At 39.1% G+C, this 13670-nt stretch overlaps 3 non-coding genes across 3 annotated transcripts; 2 read left to right on the forward strand and 1 right to left on the reverse strand.

Annotated features, from left to right (window-relative positions):
- Window positions 1-5749: 5749 nt before the first annotated feature.
- Window positions 5750-5856, reverse strand: LOC148924327 (small nucleolar RNA R71). Its single transcript, XR_016131878.1, has one exon. It is a non-coding gene; the product is annotated as a small nucleolar RNA R71 (small nucleolar RNA).
- Window positions 5857-13217: 7361 nt separating this feature from the next.
- LOC125191495 (small nucleolar RNA SNORD36) lies at window positions 13218-13297 on the forward strand. Its single transcript, XR_007171169.1, has one exon. It is a non-coding gene; the product is annotated as a small nucleolar RNA SNORD36 (small nucleolar RNA).
- Window positions 13298-13382: 85 nt separating this feature from the next.
- Window positions 13383-13515, forward strand: LOC125191453 (small nucleolar RNA snoR74). Its single transcript, XR_007171136.1, has one exon. It is a non-coding gene; the product is annotated as a small nucleolar RNA snoR74 (small nucleolar RNA).
- The last annotated feature ends 155 nt before the right edge of the window (window positions 13516-13670 follow it).

Genomic DNA, 13670 nt, shown 5'->3' on the forward strand with positions numbered 1-13670 from the left:
TCTGCTTTAGTTTTAGGAGTTTATCGCATTAATCGGTTTAATTTCGTTTGCTCTGTTTCGCTCTGTGTTTTGCTCTCTATTTCCTCTTCATTTCGTGATCAAGGTTTTTGAGAAGATGAAGTCACTGTTAGTTAAGCCTTTAGTTAGTTAATCTGCAGCTTTTCATTCGTACTCTGCTATTTTGGGAAATGGTCCCCACGATTCAATTTTCCTCTGTCTAGGTTAGTTTTAGGAAGACGTTTACTAGGTCTGGTAATTGTTTTCACTGGAGAGTGGTATTGAGTACATCTTGTTTATCGTCATGCATGTTCCCGTTATTCCTGCCTAGATCTAGCTGTTAGAGTAAAGTATTTCATTTCCCGAGTCTAGGAATCAAATCTCAACCCCAAAAATGTCTGGCAGCAGCCAAAAACAGTTTCCAGGTCTCCTTACATGTTTACTTACGCATCCATCTCTGTGGGATTCGATCCCTACTTCCATATACTAATCCTTTTTAGCATAGCGGGTTGAGGGTTTTGAAAAGCAGGAAGTGATTGTGTGCCCAACGACAGGTGATTTCGAGGGTTCTCTGAGTTTCTAGATCCTGTGATCTAGTGGACTCTCTGGATCTGAGAAGTTTGAATATATTGACATAATCGCACGAGAATTTCCTAGCTTCTTCACGGGTCAAAGGTGAAACCCGACTAGTCTGTGTGTCATTTTTAATCCCATTTGGCAGTAAAATCATAAAGGGAAGTCCTATTTGGCAATGCCAACTATTTTGCCATATTCCCATTTCCCACCCTTTATCTTTCCATTATTCCCATTTCACACCCTTCTTCCTCAATCCACCCCACTCAACTACTTCAATCTACAAAACTAGCAACCAGATGCGCCGCGAATTCAGGAACCGAAAGAGAACAAAGAGATAGAGCATAACGAAGGCGGGAGCATCTCCGACGGGTTAAGTGTGAGTAGAGATACTAGCAACCATTTGAACATGAGCAAGAACGGAGGCTAGTCGCGAGCATCTCCGGCGGGTTAAGATTGAAAATGGTGGCAGCTGCATCTGTTCGCTCAAACTGCCTTGAATTCGGCAGAGGCGACAGCACTCCGAGGCTGTGAGAGAGAATTGCGGCAGAGATGGGAAAGAGATTTGGCCGGTAGAAGCCTGAATGCGTTTGGTCGAAATTTGCAGATTGAAGAGCTCTTAGTGAAGAAGGAGCTCGAGAATTGCGGATTGAGAAGCTCGAGAATTTTCAGAAATTGGTTGAAGATTATTTTCAAAATTTTGCGGATTGAGGATCTCGAAAATTGCAAATTGCATCTCCATAAATTCTTTTGAAGATTATTTATTTAATTTTAAGTTTTAATTAAGAAAATAACACCATTACACAGTCATATTTCTGGTTGTCCACGTTGGACAATTTTGCACCGGAGATTTGGTATTCGGGTCGGGTTGGTAAATAGCAAACGAATCGAAAGTTCGTGGTTTTAAAACCAAATTTTAAAGTTGGTGGGAAAAACCAAAATTCGGAAAAAGTTTATGGTTTTTAAGGCCAAAAACCCTATTATCATACTGCAGTTGCTAGAAATAATATTCTATTTTGGCCTAAAATACGTTGGGGCTTAGTTTAATTATTTAAAGCCCATTAGTTGTGAAGTCTGCTCAAATTTTCACCCCTTCCCCCCCCCCCCCCCTCCTCCCTAGGAGTTCTGTCTCTTCTTTATTCAAGACCTATATATTTTTATAAGCTTAGTCGACTAATAAGGCTAATTTCATGCATTGGTTATGGGGTTAAATTCTATAATTTCTCGGGTCTAACACAAATTTTAAGCCAGGTGTGTAGAGAAAACGTCAGGTCCAGGAAGAAGAAGAAAATCGCCTGGAGAAGGGGGTTGGCAGAGGAAGTGAGCAGAAAAGAAGAAGAATTCACCAGACGAATGAGAGTTTTAGACAAGGGTAGAATGGGAATTACAAAAAAGAATCTAGAAGCTCCATGCCTATAAATAAGAGCACGCGGCATACATGAACTATCGATCATCTCTTAGCTCTTAGCTCTTAGCTCTTAGCTCAGCTTTTCTCACTCTCTACACACACACACTTGGGGGAAATCAATTTGGGGGGTTTATTGTTAAAAATTTCATCGGAGTTGTGCAATACCATCTCCACGGGAGGCAAAGATACAATCTATTCTCTGTTTTAAGTTTACGTTCCCGAATTTCCCGATTCTTCGTTGTTCGAAGCTAGGCCGTATTTTGTTAAATTTCTGTTATCGCTGCATTTTCTGTTTACTTTGGATGTTTTTTGCGATTGATCTGAATCCGGAGTTGAATTGTGTGGTGATCGTGGTTGATTGTTTGAATCTGGTTGAATTTGTGTGATCGGAGATGGGGATTGCTGTGGTTTGTCGAGGGAAGCTTGGATCCAGAGTGGATGAAGCATCCAATGTTTGGATCTATTCATATCTGCATGGTTTTTATGTTTAAATTCTGTTTTCTCATTTACCTCGTCTAGTGATAGTAGATCTGCTTACGTTTCAGTAGTTAATCGTAGTGATCGGTTTAATCTATCCTGCTCTGTTTCGTCTTGTGTTTTACTCTGTATTTCCTCTGCATTTCGTGATCAAGTTTTTTGAGAAGATGAAGTCACTGTTAGTTAAGCCTTTAGTTAGTTAATATGCAGCTTTTCATTCGTACTCTACTATTTTGGGAAATGGTCCCCACGATTCAATTTTCCTCTGTCTAGGTTAGTTTTAGGAAACCGTTTACTAGGTCTGGTAATTGTTTCCACTAGAGAGTGATCTTGAGTACGTCTTGTTGATCGTCATACATGTTTCTATCATTCTTGCCTAGATCTAGCTGTTAGTATAGAGCATTTCATTACCCCAGTCTAGTAGTTAAATCTCAACCCCAAAAATGCGTGGCAGCAGCCAAAAACAGTGTTCTGGTCTTCTTGCATGTTTACTTACGCCTCCATCTCTGTGGGATTCGATCCCTACTTCCTTATACTAATTCTTTTTAGTGCAGTGGGTTGAGTGTTTTGAAAAGCAGGAAGTGATTGTGTGCCAACGACATGTGATTTCGAGAGTTCTCTGAGTACCTAGACCCCGTGATCAAGTGGATTCTCTGGATCAAGAAGTCTGGATATATTTACATACTCGCACAAGAACATTTCTCAGCTCTTTCATCGACTCTAAAAAATTGAAATATAAGTTTGGGATACAGTTAGAAGATACGTGTTCTAACATTAAAGATCTTCACATGGAGAAGGAGCAAAGCATCTTCGATTCTTCGGAGAATCATAAGGTATTAATTCTCTCTGTAGTATGCATGCTTAGGGTTTCAATTAATCTATAAGCATGTTTAATTCAAATTATATGCATGCTCCATGAGTTATTGCGCGAATAGATTTAGTCTAAAAAATCTGCTAAATAGATCAAGAACTCCGATTTATTTGTTTCTATAGTTACAAACCCATCATATGTAGTATGAAGAGAGAATAAGAAAGAGAATATGGAGAAGAGAGGCTATGCTGGAAAAAAGGTTTTCTTTTGCCAAATGTGATATTGTAATGACATATTAAGAAATGTTTGTAGCAAATGTTGTAGGTGATCCATTCTGATTAAAAAGAGAATAACTAATAAATAAAATGTAAATGTGATACGCCCGGATTTTGCACTATTTTAAGGCCATTATTTGGTCCGTTTTTGTTATCAAAATCACTCTACATGTCCATTATTTGCATATTCTATACATTTTGGTATTTTGACGTGTTTTGTGAGAAATGTGCATATTTGAGCCGAAAAGGGGAGTAAAAACGCATAGTCTGGGAATCTGGAGTCAGACGGCAACCAGCGACCGCCGCGAAGTTGTACGGCGACCGCCGGCGCCCGGCGGGCAGAGCTATGTGGCGGCCCGCCTCGGAAATTTACGCTAGGAGAAGAGTCTCACCCGGCGACCGCCGGAGGACATGTGGCGGTCCGCCACCGAAGGGTCAGAGTATCTGGACTCCAACGCGGCGGCCCGCCGGAGAAAGGCGGTGAATCCGACCAGCCCTAGATTTGCTCCAAGATTTACCAAATTTTGAAGATCTTTTCCTTCTATGATGAGGAATAATCTTCCCCTATAAATAGGACCTCAAGCTTCATCAAAAGAGTTTTTTTTCACACAACAAGAACACATTCATAGAGATCAAAAGCTAGAGTACTTCAATTGTGCAAGGACTTGGAGAAGGATTTCAAGAACATCAAGAACGACAAGGATTCAACCTACGGATTTTATTTGCTTTAGTTTTATGTTCAGATTGCTTTCCCTTCAATCTATGTTTTTAGTTTATTCAGTCATGTGTAACTAAACTCATAGGATTCTAGGGATGTGTTAGTAGCAACTTTGGTTATACAATTCTGTTTTCTATTTAATATCCGTTTTGTTTTTACTTTGTTTCTTCCCTAAGTTAATCATGATGCTTCATAATTGAGTGACACAATTATGTATGATTCAATACAACTTGCTTCATAACTGTGACAGAGTTCTAGCGAGTTAGATCCACTTAGTAGACACTACAGTTAGCTTCCTTTAAAACGGCACTGTTAATTGAGAGTGAGGACTTTTCAAGGGTCTTAGGAGCTTTTTGGAGTTACGTGTTAGGATTGACAACCCTAATGTTAGTAATCAACGTTTGTATCGCATGAGCATAAGCTAGGTGACTCGTCCTTTCAAAGTATTAACTGTGCTAGGGTATTGTAGTTTGGAATTTGTATAACCATAAAAGTGAAAGCACATCCCTGGAATTCCCCTTATCTCTATACTTTTCTCTCCGTGATTTGCTTGCATTTAGTTGTTTACTGTTTTTAATATTTACTGTTTTCAAAAAGTTACAAAAAAGTTCTTGTTTCTCCAGATAGTAATTGAGTTCTAGTAGAAGATAGACACTTTGTGTACATCTTCCCCGTGTTCGATACCCGGTACTAACCTTTTGCTATACTATACCTACTCTGTATACTTGCAGGTATTTATAGTGCAAATAAAAAGTGCATCAAGTTTTTGGCGCCGTTGCCGGGGAAGACAATTCACTTTGGAGTGATATCTTCAAACGGATAATTTTACTACTTTGGATTTTTATTGCTTTCTGTTTTAATTTTTTTTTTTTTTTTTTCTTTTAGTTTAATTTGTTTTTGTTTTCGAGTCTTGCAGGTTTTGTATGCGAACGCGTTCTGGGAAGTACATCTTAGAGCCGCTTGATTTAGAACTTGAAAGAACTCGTAGAATAATAAGAAGTGAAAAAGGATCAGGAACAATGGGTGACCGAACAGATATTGAGAAGCTGCAGGAGATGGTGAAGTTGTTGATGGATGAGAGAGATGCGGAGAGAGCAGCCCGAGAAGCCATGGAAAAGAAAAACAGAGAAACATTACATGTGATGAACATGTTCAATCATGGGAATATGATCACTTTTCCTAACGGCCCTCGTATTGATGCTAACAATTTTGAGTTACGCATGCCCCTTATCCAAAGGGTCGAGCAAACTCCTTTTGCAGGTAGGGCGACTGAAGATGCTAACCGCCATCTCTCCAAATTCGTGGAAATCGCAAACACTCTGAAATTAAATGGTGTCGACGACGATGCCATACGGGTAAGACTTTTTCCATTCTCATTGATTGATTCTGCTAAAGAGTGGTTTGAGTGTATGCCACCAGAAAAGGTCTCCACATGGAAGGACATCGTAGCTACCTTCCTCGACAAATACTACCCGCCAGGCACTATTTTGAAGCTCAAAAGTGAGATCTTTTAGTTCACACAAGGCCATGGCGAGCCCCTCTATGAGGCATTTGCTCGTTTCAAAGCTCTTCTTCGAAAGTGCCCACACCATGGTTTTTCCATAGACCATCAGGTAGGAATCCTCTATAATGGATTTAACGAGAAAATATGTGCTATGCTTGATTCAGGGGCAAATGGAGGATTTCTAAGAAAGACAGGAGAGGATGCCATGGCGGTGATCGAGGAGTTCGCCACCAACAGTCGGGGGTGGTCTAAGGAAAGGCATGCCACGAGAAGAGTAGCAGCCATAGAAGAGGCCGAAGAAAGTTCTTTTGCTAAGGAGTTAGCAGAACTTAGAGTCAGGATTGATCAAATGGACATCTCGAGGAAGGAAGATCCAATTCCGGCAACTTCCATAGTGGCGGTCAATGCACCCGAAACTGCCATATCAACTGTGGAAGAAATCAACTACGTGCAAAGAGGCGGTCCCAGAAACTACAATAACAATTATCGCCCTAATCAGGGGGGCGGTAATTTCAATAATTATAATGGGAACCGTCCGCACCCAAATCTTTCTTATTCTAACAATAATTACTTGCAACCCCCTGCAGGATTCAATGTTAGCAAAGGAGGAGTGGTTGAGCCGGTGAAGAAGGAAGACAAGTATGAACAAGGAATCACGAAGATCTTGGAAGTAATTACGCAAGATAGGAAGATTAATGACACCAAGATCGGAGTGGTCGAAGCAAGGATAAACAACCTCGAGCAAGGAATGAACACAATCTCGGCAGCTGTAACCAATATTACCACTCAAATGGAGCAAATTCAGAAGAAGTTAGATGAGGATAGAGCAAAGGCAGCAGCAAGAGTGGATGATATTAACAAGAAGTGGGTGGCAAAGCAGAAATTTGGGGACTGCCCAGTCGCCGGCGGACCGCCGCAGACCCCGCAGCGGCCCGCCACTGAGACGGCAGAGTCAACCACGCAGGACTGCCCAGTCGCCGGCGGACCGCCGCACACCCCGCAGCGGCCCGCCACTGACAAGGCAGAATCGTCCACTAAGCAGGAGCTTGTGCGGCACAACGGGATTGTACTCCCTTTTCAGCCAAAGAGGAAGTTCAAGCTTGAAGAGCAGTTCAAGCAATTCCTTAACATGTTTTGCAAAGTCCATACTAACATTCCACTTGTTGAATCGTTGCAGGAGATACCAAAGTATGCGAAGCTACTAAGGGAGGCGGTAATGAGAAAAAAAAAACCGACTAAAGCCGACCTTAAGCTACCGCATCATTGCAGCGAGATCATCCAAAAGGAAAGGGCAGTAAAGCAAAGAGATCCGGGCCAGTTCATCATTAGGTGCCGAATTGGAGAAGGAAAAGTTGATAAGGCCCTCTGTGATTTGGGAGCAAGCATCAACATCATGCCGCTGAAGTACTATGAAAAGCTCAACATCGGGCCACTCAAGACCTCGGATGTGACCATAAGATTGGCCGATAACACGGCCATCAAAACGGTGGGTATGATTGAGGATGTCTTGGTGAAGGTAGACGATTTCATCTTTCCTGCCGACTTCATTATTCTTGATATGAAAGTAGACAAGAATGTACCTCTAATCTTAGGCAGAGATTTTCTAGCCACATGCAAAGCTCTTATTGATGTAGGTAGAGGAGAAATCACAATAAGTGACCATGGAGGAAAGTCGACCTACAACATCGAAAGCGCGATGCTTAAGTATGAAGAGGCGAAACAAGCTAAGATGGAGCATGATTGCAGGGAGGTCATGGTGACCGATTTGTCTAAGCCTTATGATCCATTTGGAGGGGAAGATCCTTCTAACCCTACTATTTTCATTGTTAACACTTTACCTCAAGCTCCTAAAAAGGGCGAGCCTAATCCTACTAAGCCTATCTTGCAGGAAAAGCCTAAGAGAAAGAAGAGGAAGAAGACTCCACCTCAAGATGACCCTGAAATCTACGTGATCAAAACCTCGAATGGAAAATTCAAATGGTGGAAGAAAGTTCTCAACAAGTTGGTTCCATTCGCGGTGGCAGAGACTAAGATTGTTGGTACAAAGGCATCCCAAAGGAATCCTCACGATGGGGGATAACTCATGAGCTTCAAAGAACGTCAAGCTAAAGATGAAAAATAAGCGCTTGTTGGGAGGCAACCCAACAATTTTTGCTTTAATTTTAAGTATTTTTGGTTTTGGTTTAATTTTGTGCTTTGCAAAAATTTTCGCAGGTTCTGACCTCTCCGTGGCGACCGCCGCAAGCTCTGCGGCGGTCCGCCACCTGAACGCTGGAAAGCATCTTTGACGTGCGGCGACCGCCGAACAGATGCGGCGGACAGCCACCTGGGCACAATTTTCCAGCGCGATTTTTCGAAATTCTTCGAATTTTCGCCCCGCTCAACCTCTACGCGAAATTTTTCAGGGTACGTTTTTGTTTTCATTAGTATACTCACGTCCCTACCGACTCTACAAACTTATTTTACACTTTGTTGTAAATAAGTTTGGGGGGATGAAGTGGTGGACCGTGAGTTTAGGGTTTTCTTTTTAAGGCCCTATGTTTTTGCTTTAATTTTCCAAAAACCCGTAGGAGATTTTTTGTGTTCTAAAAATGTTTTCTTGAATCCATGTCATGAACATAACATGAAGAACTTAGAAACACGCATGCTTAGGGACACATTAGACCGAGTTGCCAATGATATTATATTCCATCTATGTTTAAGTGTGGCTTAACGTTTTGATATGATGGTTGGGTGAAAAGGTGCATAATTAGTGAATTGCTTGTTCGCCTTGAATCGTGCTTCTACCTTGTGAGATTTGAGCCTTAAATTCTTTCTTGTGTGATTTATCTGTATGCATGTATATGTTTCTAGAACTTGCTCCTAGTCTGCCTAAGTTTACATAGTGTTTAAGTTGATTTAGGAGGATGTTAGGCCGTCTTTTCTTAGCTACTTTTATATCCAAAATTTTCGACCCTCTCAAATTTTTCCTTTGGAGCCAATTTTGAGCCTTTGAGCCTTTTCTTTGGAAGCCAAAATAAATGGGGGGACAATTCCTTGGGTTAGTATAGTTTTTGTTATCTTCTTTTGTAAAGGAATTGGAGAGATAAGGAGGAAAGTATAAAAAGTAGTGTGCTTAATATCAAGAAAGTACAAGTTGTGAAATTGAGAAAAATTCCAAATATGTGCTTGATCTTAAAAAAAAAAAAGAAAGGATGTGTAAAAAAAAAGAAGAAAAAAAAAAGAAAAAAAAAATGTGTGAAAGGTTGTGAAAAGAAAATAAAATCAAAGGATTGAAAGTAAATTGAAGGAGAAAAATAAAGTGTTAGAAGTGCCTTAAGTTTTAGAAAAGTGGAGTCATCCTAACTCTACTTGGGATATTTTTATATTTGAGTCACTTTTTAGCCAAATATTCCTCACCTACCAAAGAGCCTACGTTACAACCGAAAAGAAAGACCTTTCGGACTTTTGATGCTTAATCACATTGAGTAGAGGAGGGATTAGACTTTGAGCAAGCCTATGGTAAACTTTGCATGATGCATGATTTGAGTGATTTACACTTTACCTTTATACACTTTGAGAGTGAGAGAAAGAACACTTCCCATCTTTGGAAGTTTGCCACATGTGAGTGCTTGAATTCAAGGTGTTCCACGAGTTTGTAATGAAAGTGCACTATTAAGCCTTGCTTGATTTGATTGTGTTAATCCATGCTTAATCTATTCTTTCATCTTTTGAGGCAATTATGACGTCTAGTCCTTGTGCATTCCGTGCGTCTATTCTTGTGTCTTTAGTGTTTTGTTCGAGGACAAACAAAAATGTAAGTTTGGGGGAGTTGATACGCCCGGATTTTGCACTATTTTAAGGCCATTATTTGGTCCGTTTTTGTTATCAAAATCACTCTACATGTCCATTATTTGCATATTCTATACATTTTGGTATTTTGACGTGTTTTGTGAGAAATGTGCATATTTGAGCCGAAAAGGGGAGTAAAAACGCATAGTCTGGGAATGTGGAGTCAGACGGCGACCAACGACCGCCGCGAAGTTGTACGGCGACCGCCGGCGCCCGGCGGGCAGAGCTATGTGGCGGCCCGCCTCGGAAATTTACGCTAGGAGAAGAGTCTCGCCCGGCGACCGCCGGAGGACATGTGGCGGTCCACCACCGAAAGGTCAGAGTCTCTGGACTCCAACGCGGCGACCGCCGGCCAAGGTGCGGCGGCCCGCCGGAGAAAGGCGGTGAATCCGACCAGCCCTAGATTTGCTCCAAGATTTACCAAATTTTGAAGATCTTTTCCTTCTATGATGAGGAATAATCTTCCCCTATAAATAGGACCTCAAGCTTCATCAAAAGAGTTTTTTTTCACACAACAAGAACACATTCATAGAGATCAAAAGCTAGAGTACTTCAATTGTGCATGGACTTGGAGAAGGATTTCAAGAACATCAAGAACGACAAGGATTCAACCTACGGGTTTTATTTGCTTTAGTTTTATGTTCAGATTGCTTTCCCTTCAATCTATGTTTTTAGTTTATTCAGTCATGTGTAACTAAACTCATAGGATTCTAGGGATGTGTTAGTAGCAACTTTGGTTATACAATTCCGTTTTCTATTTAATATCCGTTTTGTTTTTACTTTGTTTCTTCCCTAAGTTAATCATGATGCTTCATAATTGAGTGACACAATTATGTATGATTCAATACAACTTGCTTCATAACTGTGACAGAGTTCTAGCGAGTTAGATCCACTTAGTAGACACTACAGTTAGCTTCCTTTAAAACGGCACTGTTAATTGAGAGTGAGGACTTTTCAAGGGTCTTAGGAGCTTTTTGGAGTTACGTGTTAGGATTGACAACCCTAATGTTAGTAATCAACGTTTGTATCGCATGAGCATAAGCTAGGTGACTCGTCCTTTCAAAGTATTAACTGTGCTAGGGTATTGTAGTTTGGAATTTGTATAACCATAAAAGTGAAAGCACATCCCTGGAATTCCCCTTATCTCTATACTTTTCTCTCCGTGATTTGCTTGCATTTAGTTGTTTACTGTTTTTAATATTTACTGTTTTCAAAAAGTTACAAAAAAGTTCTTGTTTCTCCAGATAGTAATTGAGTTCTAGTAGAAGATAGACACTTTGTGTACATCTTCCCCGTGTTCGATACCCGGTACTAACCTTTTGCTATACTATACCTACTCTGTATACTTGCAGGTATTTATAGTGCAAATAAAAAGTGCATCAAAATGAGCTATGGGCCAATTAATGAGCCATGTTACTTATATTTATAATTTAATTAAAAAATATTTGTTCTTCATTCGTAGTTCGAAAACTGAATCTCTATTAGCCTTCGTCTTCTTCGTTAGGCAATGTCCAATGCTTCATTCATAGTTCTTAACAGTGTTTTAAAAACCGGACTAGACCGGCCAGTTGGATCGTGAACTGATAGGCGGTCCAATCCGGTTCGCCTTAAAAACCAGTGAGCATGTCAGACCGCCTTCAACCATTGGAACTGGTCGACCACACCGGTCCGATTGGGAACCAGTTTTATCTTTAAAATGTCTTGTTCAATTTTTTTTTTAAATATGTACCTAGAGGAATCAAACCAATACCTCTTATCTAGATATCAACATTTCTACCACTCGGTTACATGTACTTGATTGAAATTTTGTGAACCTTAATTACTCTTATACATTTAGCATGTAACTTTTTGTCCACACAAATTAACAAGTTGTTTTTAATTTTATATTCTTTTAAATAATTGTTAGTTGTGATATATTAAATTTAAATTTTCATCTACTAAACTAATATGAAATTTATTTATTTATATATAAAATATGTTCATTTTAGCTACACTAATTAATAATTAATGTATTTAATTGTATGTGTCAATAAAAATATTATTTAAATTTTATAACTCACTTATTTTAAATACTCTTCATATTTAATTAATTATATATGCAACATTTAATATGTTTTTGTTATAAATATTAATTATAATTTATTAAAAATTAAATTTAATATATTTTTATATTATATATTACTCCCTCTGTCCTGAAATTTTGTCACATTTTTCCATTTCCGTCTGTCCCACACAATTTGTCACATTTCACCTTAAACCATTTTTTATAGTGGACCCCACATTCCATAAATTATTCTCACCAACATTAATACTTTAAAAGTAGGACCCACATCCTACCAAATTTTTCAAGTCACTTTCTACATTTCTTAAAACTCGTGCCTGGTCAAACTGTGACAAAATTTGAGGGACGGAGAGAGTATTAATTATATATTTGCAAGGTAAAACGGTTCGACGAGAGTTCAACCGGCCAGATCGGTCGAACCATGAACCAGTAGCCCGTCGGTTCACTCACCAGTCCGCTTTTTGAAACATTGGTTCTTAGCCTACAACACAGCAACAAAGCGGTCAAATCGGAGCCATTGTGAGGGTCGCCGACATTTTGAAACCCCAACTCTGGTGGTATTAATGGCAATGGGGAGGATTTGGCCTACCCCTTTGCCCTCTATAAATTGTCCTTGATTCTATGCCAAAAAGAAGTGATTCAATTAATAAGAAACGGAGAAAGTAGTACTCCCTTTGTTCTAAAGAAAATGACCCCTTTTTTTGGTGACACATGATTTTTATGCAATTTTATTTTGTGTGTTAAGTAGAGAGATTAAAAGTAAGAGAGATAAAATAAAGTAGAGATAAATGTGTGTGTTATAATAATAAATTTATGTATTTTGAAATCAGACATGTTTTATTTTAAATATAAAATTCTTAACTTATATTTATTGTAATATACTGCTTGAAAAACTAGTCATATACACACGAATCGTGTTAAGAGTCCAAAATAAAATTGGGCGAGTCGGAATGAATGTGGGCCAAATATTAAATAGCCCACTAAGAAATATAGAAATGCGTAACCCTAGATCTGCTGCTCTATATAATGCATTGCTCTTTCTTCAATTATATTCAAGCTGTTTATATCATCTCTTTCATTTCATATCTTCCAAAGCTTCGGTGTTTTACCCTTCATTTTCCCGATTTCGATACTATTCGTTTGTGCCTCTTTGAGTAGCCTGATGAGTAGCTTCCTTCAATGGTAGCGACTCTTCTCATTTTTGGCTTAGTTAGGAGGCCAACACTAAAATTTAGGCATTTTTTGACCGATTGTTGTGCTTTTACCTTCTCAGCTGTCTTCAGAAAAGCCTTCGACATCTTATAGATTAAAATCGTTTCTGGTTTTGGAAAATTTGATTCGCTGCCTCTCGAATAATCAATTGGTAGTGCGTGAAATGCGCGATTTGTAACCATTAGGTTCAGACGGAGGCGCATAATGAATTGAATCAGTAATTATTTAGTGTTGGGAACGCCTTCTTGTTGTGTCCCCTACTTATTCTGCTTCATACATTTGATTTCTTTAATTTTATTTTTCTAATTTTATGATGGTGATGGTTCCATCGCTGTTTATGATTATTTTTGGGCAGATGATGAGTTATTTGTGTTTTGTGCTTATCAAACCGTGAAGCTGCAAAATCGAGCTTTTTAAAACTGATGCCCTGTAACGTTTTTTTTACAATTTTTTAGTTTGGATATGTTTGAAGTTTTTATGTTTTTTGTGTGCTGATTTTCAAACCTGTTTGAACTAGAAGGCAGGATGATTGTCCTTTAATAGTGATCAATTTTCTCCGTTTGTCAGGGATATTAGAGGGAGTCATTGTTTTTGGGTGAACCTCATTATCTTCTTTGTAATGTGGTTCAGTAAATGATGATACATCTAATAGTAATTTTTTAATTTCTATGGAAATATTTTCCATTGTTTTGTTTTAATTGATTCTTGTTGTCAATTGCAAATGTGATTGATGTTTGTAGTGATGTTTATCGATCCCTAAAGCAATCATTTCTCACACCACTTATCGCAGTTGCTTGCGCAT

The sequence above is a fragment of the Salvia hispanica genome, chromosome 5 (genome assembly GCF_029641045.1).
Source record: "Salvia hispanica isolate PSC_SH4W2 chromosome 5, Shi_PSC_v1, whole genome shotgun sequence".
Lineage (NCBI taxonomy): Eukaryota > Viridiplantae > Streptophyta > Magnoliopsida > Lamiales > Lamiaceae > Salvia > Salvia hispanica.